The following is a 21,152-nucleotide window of genomic DNA, read 5'->3' on the forward strand; positions in this document are numbered from 1 at the left end:
CAACACGAACATCAGAGGTTTGGATCCTTATAAACAAACCCACAGGTGAAGCTTATATAAGCATGTTGTTAAAAAGAATTTTAAAAAGTATACTTCTGATCGGTTTATGTAGACGGTTTGAATAATATAAAAAAACTTTGATGCAAATTTTTTTTGTGTACATAAAACGATACATCAACAAGTTACGTTACTTTATTAACACACTGTATAAGGAAAAACACGTAGACGTCGATGTGCCTCCGGTAATTTTGATTCTAACTTTGAGATTGACGTGATTCTAATTGGGTAACTTATGGCAAGCTTTTTCCAAAGCCATGTCTGGAGTTAGAATAAAAGAAAAAACGATTAAATGCGATAGTAAAACTAAACTATATGTTGAGAAACGGTCGATACTATTTTTGGGGAATAAAAACGATAAAAGTAATGAAATAATTCAGTAATGAACCTTGAAACTCAGACGAGCTGTAAATTATTATCTTTTTCTACGTTTTCTTCGAAGAATGTTTGTGAATATAAATAATTTATTTAGTTCGGATAAGAACAATAAACTATTGCTTCTGTTATCAGTTTTGATAGTGATTTGTTTATGAATACAGAATGCACTGTTGTTATGTCTTGGTAATGAAAAACCGGATAATAACTTTATTGATATAACATTCTAGTCTTTATCTTTCACACAAGCGTGACATGGAAAAGGAAAAATAAATCCTATTTTTTAGGGACAACAATTCTATTTTTTCTTTATTCTATATTTCAAATTCCCACCCGACAATTTATAATGTAGAGGTTGTCTCTCGGTTTCCGATGTTGACTTTGTTTGCTAAATTATCATACAAAAAAAAAAGCATTGATCTTCGAATTATAGCCCATCGTATTCTAAACCTAACGTTCAGAAAGCTCACTGAGACCTTGGTTAAATCATTATTTAAGATAAGATGCGAAAAAATTGTCGAAATGCATTTTTGTCATCTCTTTTCAATTCAAATTTTCTCACTAAAGAATTGCGCTATAGATCTGAATAAATAACACATCACTAAATAAGTCGTGTGACTAACTTTTTTCCAAAAAACCTTTTTATTTAACAATATAATCTCGTACAATCACTTCTACGCTTCTCTAACTTCTCGATGCCGTGCTTGTAGAAAGATTTGTCTTCTGCTTCTTCATTTGAGCTGAATTTCTTACCGGCGAGCATTTTTTTGAGATCAACAAATAACCAATAGTCACTGGGTGCCAGATCTGGACTATACGGTGAATGAAGAAGCAATTGGAAGTGTAGTTCGTTCAATTTAACCATGGTTGCCATCGATTTGTGAATCGGTGCATTGTCTTGGTAAAACAGTGGTTTTTTCTTCGACATATGAGGACATACAACTGTATGTAGTATTCGCTATTGATTGTCTCTCCCTTTTTGAGATAGTTGATGAACAATACTCCATACGCATTCCAAAATACTGGATCTTTAATCTTCCCAGCTGACTCTTATGCCTTTGGATGTGTTTCACCGGCTGCAATCCTCTCAGATGATGATCGTTTTGATTCTAGAGTGAAGTGATGGATTCGTGTTTCATCCAAAAAATCTGATTTATTACGCCAATTTGTCTACTTTTTTGATGTTTTCTGGAGTAACCACCTCAATTGGCCAACCAGAACGTTCACCATTATCGATGTCTGTACGACCAATATATTCCAATTCAGTACAATGGGATTTGAGTATTAAACATTCTATTTCAACAAAGTTGTATATTAATAATAAAAAATTAGTTTTCCCAATTTAGTTCTTGTTTGTAAATCATGATGCTTTTTGGTAATTTCACTTTTCTATTTAGTAGAATAAAAAACAAGTTTCAGACCGAATTTTATTTTTTACTTTCACAATTGATAGTCTACGTTCCGCTTCATTGAGTTCCACTGTTACAATTTCTTCAACATCCTCTACGCCACCATTACGAGTTCCTCCATTTTTGAAAATTAGGGGACAAAATCGGGAGATTACTCAGAGAGGAATGGTTGTGTTTTCTTGGTGCCTTTCTTGGAGACCACAGAATGATGTTTTGCATAATAAAAAAATTGGAAAACATTGAGTTCATATCTTCGGTTTTATTGAACGTTTCTCTTCGAATTCTATCCACTGCTGACTTTGTTTACGGAACTCGGGGTCGTAATCAAATATCTATCTCATCTCCAGTGTTTATCTGACTCATCCAGCTTCTATCGTCGCTTTGAATGCGCCGCTTCAAATCCTTGCAGTTTGATTTTCTTATTAGTTTGTGTTGTTGGACGAAACTTCTTAAACGTGGATCGTCTTATACTGATTATCTCTTTGAACCTCTTCGACCACGGTCAAGTAAATTAGCCTATTTTGACATTCACTTGTCTTCATACAACAATTATAATTTGAGCAGGACTTGCGTTTTTCGTCAGATTAACAGCCAGTTTTACAACTGAGGGTAAAACTGGAGATTTAATTAAAGTTTAAACTATAATTTAACTTCTAGTTTGAACCAAGAATAAACAAGATTGCCATAGGTTACAGGTCGCAGTTAAACACATTTTTCTACCAGATGTCAAAAAAATGTTTCGATATTTAAGATAAGAAAGTTGTATAAATAAAAATGAACAAAAAACAATTTGCAGTAGCGATTCATCTTTTAATGAAGTAGTACTTTTGGTTAATATTCTAATAAACATTTTGTTTTTTCTTCACGTCGACAATATTGATAATTTCTTCAACATCATCGTCGTGTTCATAAAATATAGAGTGTACATGTTAAATCATTCGACTAAAACCCTCTGTTATATTGAAAAAATGTGAAGAGTTTGAAAAATTTAGTTGCTAAACTTCTCTTGTGAAGTTGCGCCCTAACTGAAATAACAGAATATTTGAACTGACAGCAAATTTATCATAATCAAAATGAAATTCAGTGGGGAAAAAATATATATAAGTTAAATTGATTTTTTACATTTATATCAAGTGTTAAAAGTAAGAGGCTCATTGTCGAAGTGAAGAAAAAAATTAATGTAAGGTCTTAGAAGTGGTAGGAAGGATGTTGACACATGACAGAAGTCTGTATTTTAAAAATGCGCCCCGCTTAGAAAAATCCATGTTTTTCAAGATTTATTAAAAATATAATGAATGTAACAAAAAATATAGAGGGCTATTTTCTTTTGCTCACTGTGTATATGTAGGCAAATATCGTAAATTTACAATATGTAAATATAAATTTGTATTCACTTACAAACAAACAACAAAGCAAAGTTAAGAAAATTTATATAGAATCTTTATACGTTCTACTTTCTTCCTTTCACATTCAGTATTTTTGTTATCGTCTCGTACCATACTATCTTTAGTGAATAAATATGATGTAACCCCTCTCTTTTAGCACGTCTATGGTCATTTTGTTTATCTGTTGTTATATTATTTTATAGCTTTGTCAATAGTCTACATACCAAAGATGCTGATTATGATTTCTTCGGACTTACTGACTAAATATTTTTGTGGTGACCTATCGCTTGATTATTTTTAAATAGTCAGCGTAAATGTATACATCATAAACCTAGTTTTGACCAAAGTCACATCTGGGAATTTAACTGTTCGTATTAATGTAAACAAATTTATTACTAATAAAACAACGTATTTAAATCAGAATTTTGTTCAATTTGAGCTTGATTTTTACACCACCTAATAAAGTCTCTAAATTTATGGAAAATCTGATTATATTCTGCTTAGAAGAACAGCTTAAAATTTTTCCTTTCCCTCAATTGTAAACAACGCATTTGACGATGTTTTGAAGGAAGTAACAATTACCAAGGCATCACTCCATGATTGGCCAACTTCTAACCTTTGATGGTAATTTATGTCGGAGAAAACGAGAAAACTTATTTACTCAAAAAGAAACCCTATATTCAATAAGTTGCAACTACAAACATAAGAAATACTTTGGATTCAGTAAATTCTCCCTCTAAAATATAAGTTACATGGTTAAAAAATTGAAATCTATAATTTTTGGTAAATTAGGCGTTGAGCCTGTGAAATTTTGAAAAGCTGCCTCAGATTGTCAAACAGAATTAACATCATATAGGTCAATAAACTTACTACCTATAATTTCGAAGGTATTCGAAAAGCTCTTTTTAACACGACATCAATTTGGCACATAGCACAATAGAGCAGATGCATAGAATTGTTCAAGAAATGCGCTAGAAAAGAAGTCCTTCCTCTCAGCAGCTTTCTTAGACATTAATCAAGCATTAGATAAGGTCTGGCACGAAGGTCTACTCTTTAAGATAAAGTAACGACTACCAAATTCCTTTCTACCCTTGTAGTATAAATAACTAAAAATAAACCATACCATACCAATAAACCCACGATGGCTCAGTATAGGCACAGACTTGGGCCAAGTATGTACAAGTCTGGCCCTAGCTGGAAGCTGTTATTGGTCCAGCCCCGGTTGGACTTTGTTTGCAAGCCTGGACCAGGCCTGACTGCCTAGATACACCCAGGTCTACATCCCTGGGTCAGGTTGGTTGCTTGTAAAAATAGATTTTTAATATGGTTACAGTTAATTTAAAAATGTAGAAAAGAAGCATCCCCCGCTTTTACCATATCAACATCAATTTCTCTATCAGTAATTCTTATATCAATAATTACTTTTTACTTTAAGTTTGCTAATTGCTAAGAGCGTGTTTTAACAAATCTGAATTTTGATTAATTCGTTTTTATGGATAAATCCGTTGATTTCTAATTATCTTCATCGTTATATCTGATGTTTTCGAAGGAATTTTTTTACTTCATTGTATATTTTTCAGGGGCTGTGAGTCTTAACACAAATCTAGATTAGAACAGGTAAGTTGTCATTCTATTTTTATTCTCTTCTAATAACAAGTTGCTGGATATAAATCCCAAGGTCCGTTGGGACCGATATTTTTCAAGTGAGTCACATATTCAGGTAAACGTAGCATTAGTGGAGTTATTTATGTTTTTTTTTTTTTAAAATTTTACCAGGTGTTTGATTATTATATTACGGGAACGCAACAACAGAATGAAAGACTACAACCTGACGAAAAAGACTATGTTATTTCAGCAAATTTTTTTCAATGCTCGTACTTATTTCTCTTATATTTATTAGTTTCCATATCTCAGTACATAGAATTTAGTTTGTACTATTGTCCGATAAAATATTTCACCGTTTTTACTTATTTTCAAAACTTGTTTGAATTTAATAATGCTGAACATTTCCAGGCAGCTATAAACACGCAACATATCTGTAACATGAAATTAATAAATACTCGTAATTATAAGGTACAAGTTTTGTATATAATTATGATTCTGTTAAACGAAAAACGAAATTTTTTCTTGTAAAGAGTATTCGTTAAAATTCACATCACATATTCATTTAATTAGTATAAAACTATAATTACACTGCTGGGCAAAAAAAACTATTCTTGCTGCAACATAAAACTGAAAAGCGTACCATAGTAGAATGAACCAAATACAAAAAACTGCAACGTAACGTAAGCTCTTTTGATCTTGTATTTTTGTGAGTGGCCAGCCTACATTTTATCACTACTTAATTATAGCTTATCACATGTTTTTGAAGCATCGACTATAGTTCTCCATTTATTTTTGTCCCGCATCTGATTGTTCCAATCACGTACTCCTAGACTTCGTATATCTTCTACAATTTGATCATCCCATTTATTTTTTGGTCTACCTGGCAATTTTTCCTGGTTCGGTCTTCATTCTGTTATTTCCTGCCAATATGTCTATTTTGTATCCCAAAATTCCTTATGCAATTTCTTTAATTTTTACCCGATATTCTATGATGCCATTCTCACTATATCCTTCCATTTTTTTCTTGCTTTTACCCTTAGTCATTACCCATTTCATTGCTTTGTCGTCTCTCATTATCTCTATGTTCTTTTCTTCAATTGCTAGTGTTTTCACTTCTTCTCTTTATCCCCCATTCCATTTTCTGGTTAAAGATCGCTCGCTTCACTTTTCTTGACATCTTGACTTTTCCTCTAGATATGCCTCTGCTCCATACATTTTGTTATTTACAATTCATTTATTAAATTTGGACGTTGCGTCGTTGTTCTCTGGCTAATTTCACATGAGGTAACAAATTTTTCCTTTTTGCACTTTTTTCGGGTTGTCTTCATTAATTCATATATTGTTTGTTTTGGACGCTCTTATTCACTTAATAAATCAGCTTCCAGGTCCACTTCTACCTCTATTTTTCTCATTATCATTTGGACCTATTCCTTTAATTCTTGTTAATTTTCATTTTATTCCTCTCAATTTGGGTTTTTCTCCAACAAATTTTTGTGATTTTTCTAAGGCTTTCGATTGTGTTAATCATAATATTTTAATTAACAAATAGCAGTACTACGGTTCCAGTGGAACACCTCTCGCAGGGTTTAAGTCATACCTTGCTCGTCAGCTTGTAAGGGTTGATACGACGATGTCTTCTTGCAAGCCAATAGAATGTGGAGTGCCCCCAGGCTCAGTACTAGGCCCTATTTTGTTTCTTCTATTAATAAACGACAGGGACTAAAACATCAGCGGTAAAAAATGTCTACACTAGTTTCTCTCGGAGTAACCCTAATCTCACGGCACTTGTTAGGACCATATCTAGTGACCTAATCATTCATTCATTATCATTCATTTCTTTCCTTTATGCACCCTAACGAGTTTCGGGTCTCGATCAGTTTCGCTAAGCACCTAGTTAGTTCAACCCCAACACCTACCCTGGTTGGCAAAACTCGTCTATCTACATCATTTTCTATTCTATTTGGATTCAGTCCGGATCTGTGTTTTCATCAGTTTGGGTTTGTATTTCAGGACCGCACTCATTAACGTTTAATATTTATTTAAAAAATGACTTGTCATTTTGGGTGTCGACTATATGTACATAACGTATGTAACAAAAATTTTCTAAAAAACTGTGTAGTTAGAGAGAGAGAGAGAGAGAGAAATTTATGTTATAATTTGTAGACAAAAGCTTGTAAAAACTAAAATATTTAAATAAATAAACATACAAATAAAATTAACTTTGAATACACAGAAGAAAACCACAATGAGTAACAAAATTATAAGTAATACTAATAGGTAATAATTGTTATATAAAATTAAACCAGTATGCAGTATATCCGGAATTAAATATTATTATTAGAATAGAAGTCGTTTACTGAGTAAAGGCACTCTCCGGTAAATATGCCTTCAAATTATTGCGGAATGCGGGAAAAAATTATATCGATTTGATTGGAGTTGACAAGTGATTGTGCATTTTTTTACATTGTAAAATATTGAGCCCTTCACTAATTCTGAACGTTGAGTAGGTAGGTAAAGGTTGTGCACGGATAGGTGGATAACCGTGCAACGATGTTTCTGAAATTGAAGAAGCGTGTTTACGAATTAGGCAAACGGATTCAAAGATTAATAAGAAAAAAAGAGTCAGAATTTTTAAACTTTTAAACAAGTCCCTGCAGTGAGCCTTGCTGTTTAATCCGAGTAAATATCTAACAGATCTCTTTTGTAGTTTGACCCCAGAAGAGAAGGGCATATCGAAAGTACGACTCAATAAGGGCACAATAGACTGTTTAGGAGGTGGATAAGTTCAGTTCTTTGGAAATTGATCTCTGATATTTTTATATGATAAAACTTTGGTTTTAGAAATGTGGGCGCTAAAGGATTAATGTACTTTTTACAACATGTAATCTAGGCGCCAAGACCGAAGGGTCATTTTAATCCAAATGTGTATTTTGGGCGCTAAGCGACTGAAGTACATGATTTATGAAATACAGTTATTTATTAAATCACCGACATTTATAATAAGATATATTTTTGTATTTTTAGATTTTCCTATAAGAGAAATGACCTATTATTACTTAAGGTCTGAAAAAATTTACCGTTAGAGGGGGCTACTTTGCACTACTTTTAAATGAGAAATCTGCCCTTAATAAAGTTTCCTCACAACATTTTTGTAATACTCTACAGAATAAAGTAAATTTTATATTTCTTTATATTTTTATTTAGTACTTAAGTACATATTACATATAAAATAAGAGATTTACATAACCTAACCTAACCTAACCTACTTAAAAATCTATCAACTTTCCCTCTATTGGGTTATTTTATGACTCGACCTACCTGTACTTCTTAGCGTCGAAAATACATGTCGGATTATCTACCCTTCTTGGTCAGACAGGTAAAGAAGGATGGTTAGCGCCCAAATTACACCCGCCGCAGACTCGCACCACGATTTAAAGGTGATGAGGTCACTAGATATGATCCTATGAAATGCCGTGAGATCAGGGTGTAGTATAGTCTGCAAATAGACATATTTTACCAATGATGTCTAGATATGCGATGTCGTTTATAAGCAGAAGAAACAAAATAGGGTAGTGCAATTTTGAAACAACGAAATAATGTTAACAATTCATTTTTAAGGGATATTTTCTTCAATTGGCGTAATTTTTGCTCAACGTGTTACATAATTTGCTGGAATAACACAATAAATGAAAGTAGAAGAGTGAACGCGCTATTTCTACTCACTTCATTCTAACTGACCCCGTTAATATCCAAACGTCATTTTGGCAGTAATGATAACCTTTCAAAAAATTATATTATTGTCTTATATTAACGTGATAAATTACGCAAACTTTTCGGATTATTGTGGAGAAACGACTTCGTTCGGATTACAAGGAAACATAAAGTATATATCAACAGACAGAAACAATAATAGTTCATGTAATTGGATTATACCTTCAGCAAAAGACACAATAACTACGTTGAGAATATTGAGATTAAATTTCTCAAGTAACTCCACGTGTTTGTCAATAAGAAGTTTTGACGATATTCTAATTAATTTGTGCAGTAACGACGTACCCAAACCCGTTGTAGTGTCTTCAAGAAACAAACTTTCGGTAACTCTAAAATATAATAAATCTGTCTATTTGTGGTTGGAGTTTTCTAGCAGAATAAATACAGAGTGCGGTGATTTCGATTTTCAGTGTTTGGATAGATCTGGTTGTTACAATTCCAAGGATATTTGTAGAGCTGGAGATTTCGTTTGTACGGATCATTCGGATTTCACGGGTTGTGGTATCTGTAATTCATCAACTACCCTTTGCAATAATATATCTTTTGATAGATGTTTCGACCCGTTCAAAAATAGATGTGATGGAATTATAAATTGTCCAAAAGGTGAAGACGAAATAAACTGTTCAGAAAGTTGTCCACAGCTTATCAAATGTCCGAATGAAGAAAAATGTTTGAAGTTAAATCAAATTTGTAATTTTGTAGCGGATTGTTTGGACGGTTATGATGAAAAGCATTGTGTACAAGACACTTACGATTTAACAAGTATTTTTATCATCACCATGTATATAATATGTACAGTGTGTTGTACTTTAATCGCTTGTTCAGTATTTCGTTGGTTGATAAATAGAAATCGAAGAACACGAAACGCCATGGATTATGCTTTAAGCCATTTCGAAGGGGATAATCAGTCTCCTAGTAATAATGAATTGTACGATTCAGATTTTACGTCTGGTGGAACGGTGTATGAACACTATATCGAAGCTGTGAGGCAAAAAGAAAGATCTTGTCTATCTTCGCAATCTAAGGAAGTGCCCCCATCGTTTCCGTTCCATAATCTAGACGGAGAAAATGAATTAGTAGTGTTAGCTTCCTTGAGCGTTCCCACTGAAATGTGTATCGGTTTAACTTTATCGGAATCTTCTAAAGAAAGTATCAAGACTTTGAAATCCGTTAAATTTACAGGTGAATATTCATCGTCTTATGAATTAATTAGTACAGGAAGAAATAGTATGTGTTCGAATAGTTCAAGCGAACGTACGTTTCACGTAAAAGAACCAGCATCATCTATGCCTAGTACTAGTTTTGTTCACCCTAGCAACGAATTAAAGAATTTCAAGAGCTTTCCGTTGATGACGAGAAGAAGATTAAAGTCTAAAAACAAAAAAATTGTGTCGTTCGGTGAAGCAGAACCTGTGAGAAAACAGAAAAGTAGTGTTTCTATTGAAATAGATGACGATGAAGAATGTTTTCCAACATTTTCAAATTCGACGAAAAGTTATATAGAGTTCTGTGATAGAAATGAAAAGAAATGCGGTAGATTTTGTAAGTCCGCCGATGAAATATACAATAATAAAAAACTCGCTGATTTTCAGTGGTTTCGTAATGAAAATATTGAAGATACAACAACAATTACTAGTATTGATGAGGTGTAACAAAATAATTTTTCTTCGAACTGATTCATGAACAATTATTATTACTAATATTGTTATTTCATATTATTTGTAAATCTGTTACTAATAGTTTCATTGAAATGTTGAGAAAGTATTAACATACGGAATAAACGTCAATAATTTTTGTACCAAAATATTGAATATTGTATAATAACAAAGTTATTTATGTTTCCGGCTTTTGTCGTTATAGACAATAGATATTTAACCTTCAAAATATCAAGGTCAAGAGTTACATTAGACGTTAAGAGAGGTACGAATGTACCCTTCTCATTCAACCCGCTTTTATTAGTTTCATCTGTTTGTTTGTAAGTGACTTTTAAGCTTCGAATTTTAGCGATCGGATTTAATTTCAACTTTGCCAAACACTGACGACAATGCAATAAGTCGTCAAAATATCTGATTATCCTGATTAGATTTGTCAGGATTCATAAATCTCTGTTTGTCAACTTTGCATAACAGAGCAGACAAAATGGAGATGCAACACATCTGTACATATTGAAAAGGAGTTTGGAATAGCAAATTGAACTAAAAAGCAAAAAATTCAATAGTTTAAGAATACTGAGAGATTCGCTTTTAGAGTTAGTCATACTAAAATGTAAAAAACCGATGTCACTCGTTTCATTCCGAAACACCATAAAAAAATGTCTTAGAAAGCACCCCAAGCTTTTACGTTGACATTAGTTTTCTTATCAGTAATTATGGCAAGATTTTTTTTCACTTTCATTAATGCTTAAAGCGAGTTTATTAGCTTTTTTAAACTAACTTACACTTGGACTTATGAATTTAATCTAAAATACAGATTTAGTTTTGGTGTTACCCCCTTTTACATTGTTACAAATATAAAGAAATAAAATTATTTTATACAAAATCTTCACGACATTGATAAAATTTTTTAAATACCTATTACGTGATTCTGCCCAATCCCACCAAATCCATTTATGCTCTGACAGTACACAGTACAGAAAAAGTACACAGTATTTTTAGTGTCATAATATTAAAAGTTTTACGATTCATTAAACAATCATTGTGGAAAGTGAATCTGTCTGTATACATCACAAATTTGTTGTTGAATAAATGTAGATAATACAGAGCCCGGTATAAGTTAAACAACGGCCTCGAAAAATCGGCAGCTATCCATGGAGGTCTTGTGAGTCCGTACTTTGTTGAGGGTCACGTTACGGGCCCAAGTTATCTGGAAATATTCGAAAATTTGCGTGGGCATATGGACAACGATCCAACACTATATCATTTCATATAGGATGAAGCTTTGCCGCTTTCCTCACGCGTTTTAGAGCGAAAGTACCTTAATGTTTATTTTGGAGAATGTATAGGTTGACGAGGATTCGTTGAGTTACCCACACGGTGACCTGATATCCTGTGATTTCTTCCTAATGGACCTTCTCAAAGATCGCGTTTTTGCAAGAGGACAACGGACCGCGGTTTTGCAAGAAGATCACATACCCTTCCCGACCTCCGAACTGTAATTGAAGAAGAAGTTGAAACAGCTTGACATGCTTCTCCGAACCTGAATCACCGTTGAGAAATGTTGCCGTAAATGCATTGATCAATGTGGACATCAAATCGAACACTAATAGTAACCTTTCTTTGATTCCTTATTGCTTTTTTTGATAAATTCTTTTGGACGCTGCATTTTTCCTCTTAATCCAAATTTGTTATCTGACGACCTGTATATGATACGGTAAAAATCCTAAAAACACTGTATCGTGCTTGTGTTTGGGTTTTCAACAACTGTTCCTATCATTACTTAATGCATATAATGAATAGCGTACTGGCTTTATCTTCCTTAGCGTTAAAGAGGCGGATGTTCGTTCCAATGTTTCCAATTTATTTCGCATATTTTATTTTCTATATTTAACACATTGTATGGATTATGTCTTTCAGAACAAAATACTAATCATTCGACTAAGAAATTTATACGAATCAACGTTACATAACAGAATTTAATTGTTATTATCGCCAATTTTTTAATGTAAGTGGGCAGGTGTGTTAGACAAATAACGAAATTCCTAGTAGTGAGAAGCATCACAAAAATTATTTGACCAAAGTTTGTGTCCTATGGTTGCAAAACTAATCAACTCAGAATTTTTGGATAATCGCTGTTTTAATTGTATTGCGTCCTTTACTATCATCCCTATCCATTAGCAAAGAGAAACCGTAGCAGAACGGATCAAATCCGTGAATTTTAGTGGTTAAAAAACTCAAATGACCTGCAAAATTGACCAGACTCATACTCGCCAGTGTTTTTTAAAACCTTATCATATCACGTATTGACGAAAGTGTCGTTTTCATTTTTTGTTTAAAAAGATTATAAACGATAGAAATCAATAAAGAAGGAACAAAAACCGAAGAATCCAATTGCAGAGGAAGAGGAACCAGAAAAAAGTTTTAGAGTATACACACAACTATTTTTACTCTTACTGTCGTTTAAGAGTCGATGATTTGCGATAGGTCCCTAAACTGATTCGAAATTTGACCCGCGAACAAAGCTATTATCTGCAACAGACTACGATAAGCCTTTAAAACTTCGGGATGTGAGACGACTGATTGATTTGTCATCAAAACATTTTTGTAGGGGAATAATAGATTAAAACACGTACAAAAATCTGCTAATCGCCAAAATTACAGGGTTCGTTCAGAATGTCGCACTACTTGAGATAATCACAAAATTAGAAAAATGGTACGGCAGAATTTTTTTTCTACAGCTGCCAGAACTTAATTTTTACACAATTTTCTTTGACTTTTGACACTTTTGATCGTGTATCTTCAGTAGATGTCTTTAGATCGGGTAGTTGGCATTACAGAACCAATATGGACGACTGCGAGGGCCTTCTCGACCCGAAAAACGACTGTATCAGTATGATTATTCACACCTTAGTCAGCAGTCCTGAGCCAATATATTAATAATACAAAAGACATCATTCTTTTCATCCACGCTGTATCTGGTGCGATACTAAGTCTGCCTTATTGAAAAAGGAAAGTGAAGGTGACCGAAATGTGGAACTCAATAACCCTCAATGGCAAAAAGATACGAATACATCCAAAACAAGCATGGTGCAGTCTTGGAGAAAAATGTGTCCTGAAGACGATAACGTGTTCATTATGAATATCACCAACAATTCCTGAAAATTCAATAAAAACTAAACTAAACTCTATTATTTAATGTCAGTTTTGTCAATAATTTAAGCTTTATTTTATTTTAAAATTAAACCTAAAATGGGTTGTAGAACCAGTCAAATTCTTACTACATTTTTGAATTTTTCCCTCTCTGTACCTTTCCTCATGGTGCTACTACTATCCTAGGGGAACATTAACAACAAGAGATTTGGATCTCATCCCAATTTGCCCATATGCAACAGAAAATCGGCTCTACTGAAAAATGTTTTGTTTTGGATACGACCGATTTCTAATATGAATGTTAATGAAAACAAAAAAAAAAGATTTTTTTGTTGACTTGGCGCAATATAAAAACAACGTATCTCGTTTATCAAACACGTCGTTAAATAACTAAATCGCTTGTCAAATTTAACTTCACTGTGTAATAAAATTGCCTCGGCAAACGTACCTAACCATTAAAACATTGTCATTCATAATAGTTTAAACATGTTAATTAAGTTGGATTATTCTTGAAAATATATATAAGTTGACCTTGGTGTCGTTGACACTTGTATGTTGAAAACAAAGAGAAACCGGTATCAATAATTTATCCTGTGTTATATTTAAAAAAATATATCGAATATGATATTTATTACGGTAATAAAGTAAATATACTTTCAAACTAGAACTTTCCAATCTACGCGAACAAGACAAAAATCCTTTCCTGTATTATTATTAATAAAAACTAAGAGGATTTAATAAATTTATATTATTTTACTAAAACGGTTTCAATAATCTTATCATGTAGAACACTACTAAAAAGTAAATTTTACTAGACCAGATTAGAACCCGGGACCTGCAGTTTTAAAGCCCGGAGCATTAACACTAAGCTAAATTGAATGTATTTGTCGTATATATGTTTCTTAGCATATCATGGTTTTTTGGAAACAATTTTTAAATTGAAGTACCTTTTGAAGCAATACAAATTTGACTCAAACCTTCAAAAATTTTTGTTTGCTTAGATTTCTCAGTGTTTTAATATATTATGTTAAAAATATGTTGAAAAACCAACTAAAAATGAAGATGGTGCTTCATCACCAAATGTCGAATCAATTTTATCAGCGAACTGCTGTTGGTTTAATCCACGTCAAGTCATAGAAGATCATCTCACGAAAATGTTCGCGATTAAATCAATTTTTCACCAAGATGCATGTTTTAAGTATTTGTCAACAACTCAATACGTTCTGAGTACGTTCACCATTAAAAATGTCAAACTTTATGTTGACAGTGTTAGATTTGACATATTTACATCTGTGTTGCCATATTTTTATCAAATAAGGTTTAACTGTTAGCCTCAAAATTGAAATAAAAATGTTATTGACACCAACCACTACATACAGAACGCGAAAAGTGAATTATTACCATTTGTGACCGTGAAGAACTGATAAAGTGTATTAATTAAATTAGGAGACTGCTTCTAGATGTATGTTTAAAAGACTACAAACTAACTGAGTGGCGTTTTTTTATTGACAGTTTTATAAGCATAGAAATTCACATAGTGTCCAATTGCCCATGTGTCCAATTTTAGAAAAAATTCATTGCTTATGTCATAAATTTCTGATCTGTTTAAATTTAAAAATGGTTAATTTTCCACTTCTTCAAAGTAGACACACGAAAAACCTTTGGTACCTTTGTATGTGTGTCAGTAGAGCAATACATCATCATTGGGAAAAAGGAATTTATACAGTAAAAAATTCTCCTACTGTTAATAAAGCCAATGTAATGAGAGAGCCGAGACGAAATCATACTTCCACCATTAAATATTAAGTTAGGAATGATAAAACGTTATATAAAGGAGGTTATAATATGGTATGGGAAAGTTGGAAGGTGTATAGAAAAAAAAAATTGTTCGCAACTCGTGCTCGAAATAGCTATTTTTGTTCACATTTCGTAATGAAGGTAAACTAATAAACATTTCATTTATGTTTCGAGTCCCATTACATGCGAATTTTGGAAAAAAACATGTTTATGTCCAAAGTAGGGTCCACCATTTCAAAAAAATTATTTCTTCGGAACCCTTAAAAACTAAAAGTAGTAGTTTTGGTACTCCGCATAAGCCTTTTTAATGCATTAAGTAGAAGTAAGTAGAAAGCAATCGAATCAGAAAGGGTGTTATGCATGTTTTGTGCTCCCTTATACGCCTCTGCACAGTGGCGGGCCACCTTGTATATCTCGATTAATTGAACCTTGTTATTTCTGGATTATCTTGAGGTTTAGATAAAGCAAGAAACTGGAGATAATATAAATAGTATGCCTGAAGCAAATATTTAGATTGCATTGAAAAAAAAGTAACAAACATGTATTACGTATTATAATAAATTATATATTTATCAAGAAAAAAATGACCTTTTGTATATTTACTAACTATATATACTGCGTGTTTAATGATCGCGGCATACTATCCTTTCTAGTGGGCACTTTCATTTTAAATTATCAGAACTCGCAGCACGCAAAGCTCTGGCGTTTTATGTCGCAGAATTATTATTTTTATAGTAATTAAAACGTTGCGCATCAATTATTTGATTATTATTTATACTTAATATATATTGTTATCTAATTACTTTATATAATTGTAAATAAACTGTCTATGATTGATTATATTTTTCAGTAGAAAATAATTTATTTGAAGTTAGAACTTGAAATGATTAGTTAGCTATTGGTATCGTGTGCGTAAATAATCCTTCTATTTGAATATCTCGTCATATGGTTTGTCCAAAGACTCCAGCAGATGACTATAGTAGAAATAAAGCCATAAAAAAGTCTTTTATTGTTAATTGTTTTATGTACATACATATTTTGAGATACAAAAAAACTACAAATCTTTTTATGAATATGATTCAATTATTGTCCACCACCTACATTAATACACTTTTGTAAGCGAAGTTTCCTCAACTTAGGACATTGTGCCACCAAATAAACGAAACGACATGACATTTAGCAGTTGTTTAGTTCAGGGATCAATGTCTCCAAATGAGGACGACGATGTTATTGCCGTGTACTTACGAATTAGAAGAAAGTCCGAATGATATTGTGCATCCTTTTAGTGCAAGAAACCAAAGATAATATAATGTTTGTTGGTGGTATCTATTCACATTCATTCAAATTATACTAAAGGGAAATATTGTAATGTAAACACACGGTGTATGTAATTTATTTATATACTATCACTAAACTATACACTAACACGTATTACTAAACACTTATCTAATTCTTATGATACTAATTTATTTAAATACACATTATTCACTACGCCATCGGATTATTTACTTACTCTAGGCTGCTTGAGACTAATTTTATATCACTATCCTCACAATCTAGAATCTTCTCTTCCAGAAATCTCTGATTTATCGTAAACAAACAAAAAGGCCTTCTCAGAATCGTTTCTGTATAAGAAATCACAAAAGACGTAAACAGACTTGCCGCTTTATGAAGATTTTCTGGAAATTGCACCCGGCAGATCTTCAGATTCTATTGTATAGAACAGAATCGGCTTCATGGTCTATATCAGCGGACAATATATTACTTATAATTGCTAATTTACTTTACACTATTGACTAAACCAATTCACTAGTTTAGGAATATGAATAGCATCTATATAGTAATAATGAGTTTGGCTGCCTTTTGGGCATCTCTTATGTTGAAGTCCAATCGATAATAATCTTTTCTTAGACACACCAATGCCTTCACTAAAATTTGTATATCGTTCAAGTATTTTCCATTTGAATCTTGCGTGAGTCCTTGGACTAACGTTGATCATTGGGTTAATTATTGGCCTCTCGTAAATGGTCAAGACGATGGGTATTACGTAAAATACTCAATGTCCAAGATGCAGCGTTCGAGTAGACATCCTGGTATCCATAATCTGAACTCGCATCTATGAATAATCGCTGAATTGATGAGCGCCGGACTCAATTAGAATCCAATTTCATCTTTTGCATATTTTATTATTAATTTATTTTATCATAGTTCTGAAAAGATACTTTTGTCCAAAAAATATTAAATTTACTTGTGGGATTTAATACTATTACGTGTCTGTATAAAAAAATTCTCTTCAAATATTCTCATAAATTGCCAAGATCTTGACATAGTACATATTAGTATTCTTGTTGTTTTCATAACCGTTCAGATAACTTGAGAACCAAAGATGTATTTTCAATGTAAACATGATTTGAAAGATAAAAAAAAACCGAATTCGACACCGATAATGTTTTCTTTAAAAATATTTGTAACGTTTAGAAAGAATGTTTGCATATTGAATTTAGAAAGAAGGCAAAAAGATAACGATAAATTTGTATTTATAGAAAAGTCACGTCAATAGAAGGAAGTAGATTATTTACTTCCTTTATATAGAAATTTACGTTAGTATGCAGTTGGTAGTACCATTTGAGCTGATCACTTCGTTTGTATTAATTCAACTAGTGAAAGTTAAGTCCTTAAAAAATCATTAATATCATATTCTAGGTAGAAAATCTACTTTCTACGGCTTGTCCCCTATTTTCTTTTGTATGCGTTTTTATACCGAAGTTGAAAAAGATCGTTTTGGAAATCAGCAACTTGTATTTGAAATAATTTTGATAAAGATCAACGTAGGTCGAAACATCAATTTTTATTTTTTGTAAGTGATTTTCTATCAAAACAGTAGGTCCATTTTTATAATTTATGTTCCAGAGGAATCACCATAAGTTCGCTATCAAATGACGGTTTTTCATATAAAATATTAGGTATCGTGAATACAGAACTCCCTTAAGTGCAGTTCAGATCTCCATTTAATAAAAACCCTTTTTAACCTTTCGTCGGGTGCATTTAATCTATAAAATGAGTAGAATATATTTTGCTCTACCAAGTTCCTGTGTTTCACAACAGAATAGACCTTCCAGCTATATCTTTCCAATCGCTTTCTAAGAGCTAGAGACGCAAAACCTGCAGAGGTAGCTGAATTCAAGGAATTTGTCGGATTACTCTATCTGGCTGAGGTACTAAGGAGTGATCGGCAATCCTTGGAAGAACTGAGAGGTTAGGACGATTATTGAGTGAAACGCTATAAGAAAATAAAATTTCTTGTGACGTGCAATCGATTTGATAATATTAACACCAGAAAAACTCAATAATAATTGGCAGTCCGCCAAATGGTCCAATATGTAAATATTTAGATGAAATTTTCCCTATTATTTGGATCTGGAAATGACGCAATTAGAAGCTCTGCCATACAAAGTTGTTCCAAATATCGCTCAGCTGTTAAATTCCCATAAAAGAAATATAGACCGAGACCGGGGCGCTGGGTTTTAATAGAATCCAGCGGAGGTTTTCCCAAGCCCAGTAGGGATAATTGTGTAGATTTACTGTACCACTTGAAGAAAACGTTTCAAAATTTTATTTGGATAATTTGGATTTTCATCATAGTGAACAACTTTACTACAAACGACCGACTAATATTTTAGACAAGACAACTTCTGGTGCGTTGTCATTTATCGACAGCAAAATATAAAAATTTGCATCGTCGTTTATTTCTGGTCTCATTAAAAGAAACTTATGCTTCAAGTAACCTACCGCCATTAAAACTTCTATCCTCCCTTTTTCTGTGGGGGAACCATAATAAGAAATGTACTTGATGTCTCAGATGAATTGCGTCCATTGAGGTTACGAATCATAAGGCACCTGTCAGAGAAACGTTGTGAATGCTATTCTGACTAGACAATAAATAACAGATATCGAAACAACAATAAAGTTTTTGATACAATGCTTTGCCTTTTTTCTCAAGTATAGTACCAATTACTTGGTTCTATGTCGCTTTAGGTCTTTCTTTTTTTTTGGTTTTGCCTTTTGTTGCTTCCTATACTGGTCTTGAATCTTCTATTCTTTGTAAACCTAACCAGCTCAACTTTATTTGTACAATGAATTCCATGAGAGTCCATGTTTCACAACTGTGAGTCAGTATTTTATTTCTTGAGACTTTTAATTATCTTCGCCATCTCTGTTCTTTACCGCCTGTCTTTTCTATTTCCGTTCCAAGGTATTTGAATTTGCTTATCGTTTCAATTCTTTCTCCTTCTATTTCTATGTCTATTGTTTGAATATCATAGCTGCAGTATTTTCTATATTTTTTCCCATACCGAACTGCTTTAGTGTATTATTCCAGATGCCAAATTGTTTTTGTAGATCTTGGATATTATCTACAATGAGAACTATATCATCAGCATATGCTCAGAGCCGTTTTTTCAAGTCTGGGAACAGAAAAAATCGTAGGAGGTAAATCTGGCGGTAGCAATTGAAGTTTTGATTCATTGCCAAATCACTCGATGGAAACATCTTTACGATGCTGTTTCTGTTACATTGCGAGCAAACGCAGCACCAATCTTACGCACTGCTTTCCCATGTTCAAATTTTCAGTTAATATGCCTACTATGTCGCGTACTTTGAGTCGATGATCATCCTGTACTGCTTTGTGGATTTTCTCCAACATTTTTGGAGTCGTCACGTTATTTGGTAGACCACTGCGATGCTGGTATTTACCGATTGTACGGCCTCTGCTACTCAATATTTTACTGTTGATAACGGAGGAGCAGTCTCGCCCAGAGAATAATCTGGTTCAGCTTTTATATTGGTTGTGCTGATGCCGTCATCTTTCGAATTCTATTTCAATAAAACTCGATAAATAAACAGATATCTGACCTACTATAACAAAAATAATAGTCATCAATTTTTGGTATGTTTTCGATTCTTCAAGCTAAATCAATATTGCAGAAAAATAGTAGAACGAAATAAAAATAAATAATGTTTTCCCCATTATCTTATTTTCAATTTTATCGAAAGAATATTCGATAAAAAACTTTCAACCTTGATTATGTCCGTTTCGCTACGTGCATTTCCTATGCATTTAATGATTAACATAATTTTTTATGTCAACGAATTACGCAGGTAAAAAAGAAATTACGTCGGAAGTTTAATTATTATTGCTCGTTGGTTGATTCTTTTGTCTAGTTTCGAAATTCAACCTGCATATTTCGCATATTTTCTCGTCGTCGTTGTCGTTGTAATCGGTAGTTGTCGCACAGCACGTTGATGTCGATAGTACTTAATGCATCCGTTACAGTATCCCCTAAACGATAAAGAAGCCACTCTAGAGGTTGGAAATCAATTATTGGAACCGTTATATATTAAATTAATTTAATATAAATTAAGCCATAACATTGATTGCCAAAAAATTTTTCTTGTTAGATCTAAATACAAACATGGCCAGCTATTGCACAAGTTTTTTGGTACACTAAATACATTATGGTAAATGTCGTAGTTTGCATCCAAATTGGTATCCAAAACGACGAAAAATTAGTATCTCTTTCCGATTTTGGGTTCAATAAAAATAATCTCCTTGAAGTTGCCTTCATTTACCTGGTGAAAGACTTGTTTTGGGTATTCAAATTCTTTACCCTCTTTATTCATGGCTTTCTCCTAGTATAAATTGAATGTGAAATGCAGTCCAAAGGTTTTCATTCACTGCACAACACCGCACAAGGAAAATGCTTGATGTCGAGTTCCTGTATTAAATTATCGAAATTAGCACAGACACATAACGAATTATCCATATTGTAAATAGTGAAAAACTTTTTACTAAATTCTATACTTTTCGGTTCTTTGGCAAGCAAGTTCCATTCCTTAAGACGGGCATCAAGATATTCTGGCTGTTGCCCAGAAGCCCAAATTACCGTACT

The 21,152-nt window shown here is 32.8% G+C and overlaps 1 protein-coding gene across 1 annotated transcript in view; it reads left to right on the forward strand.

Annotated features, from left to right (window-relative positions):
• The window catches only part of LOC130441193 (cell surface glycoprotein 1-like), a 162,324-nt gene that overhangs the window by 19,304 nt on the left and 121,868 nt on the right, over positions 1-21,152 (forward strand). Inside the window, exon 2 of the mRNA XM_056774770.1 lies at positions 4,807-4,843. The gene's annotated coding sequence lies outside the window, so the exon portion shown is untranslated. The remainder of the gene's footprint in view (positions 1-4,806; positions 4,844-21,152) is intronic.

Source organism: Diorhabda sublineata, chromosome 1, assembly GCF_026230105.1.
Source record: "Diorhabda sublineata isolate icDioSubl1.1 chromosome 1, icDioSubl1.1, whole genome shotgun sequence".
In the NCBI taxonomy this organism is placed as follows: domain Eukaryota; kingdom Metazoa; phylum Arthropoda; class Insecta; order Coleoptera; family Chrysomelidae; genus Diorhabda; species Diorhabda sublineata.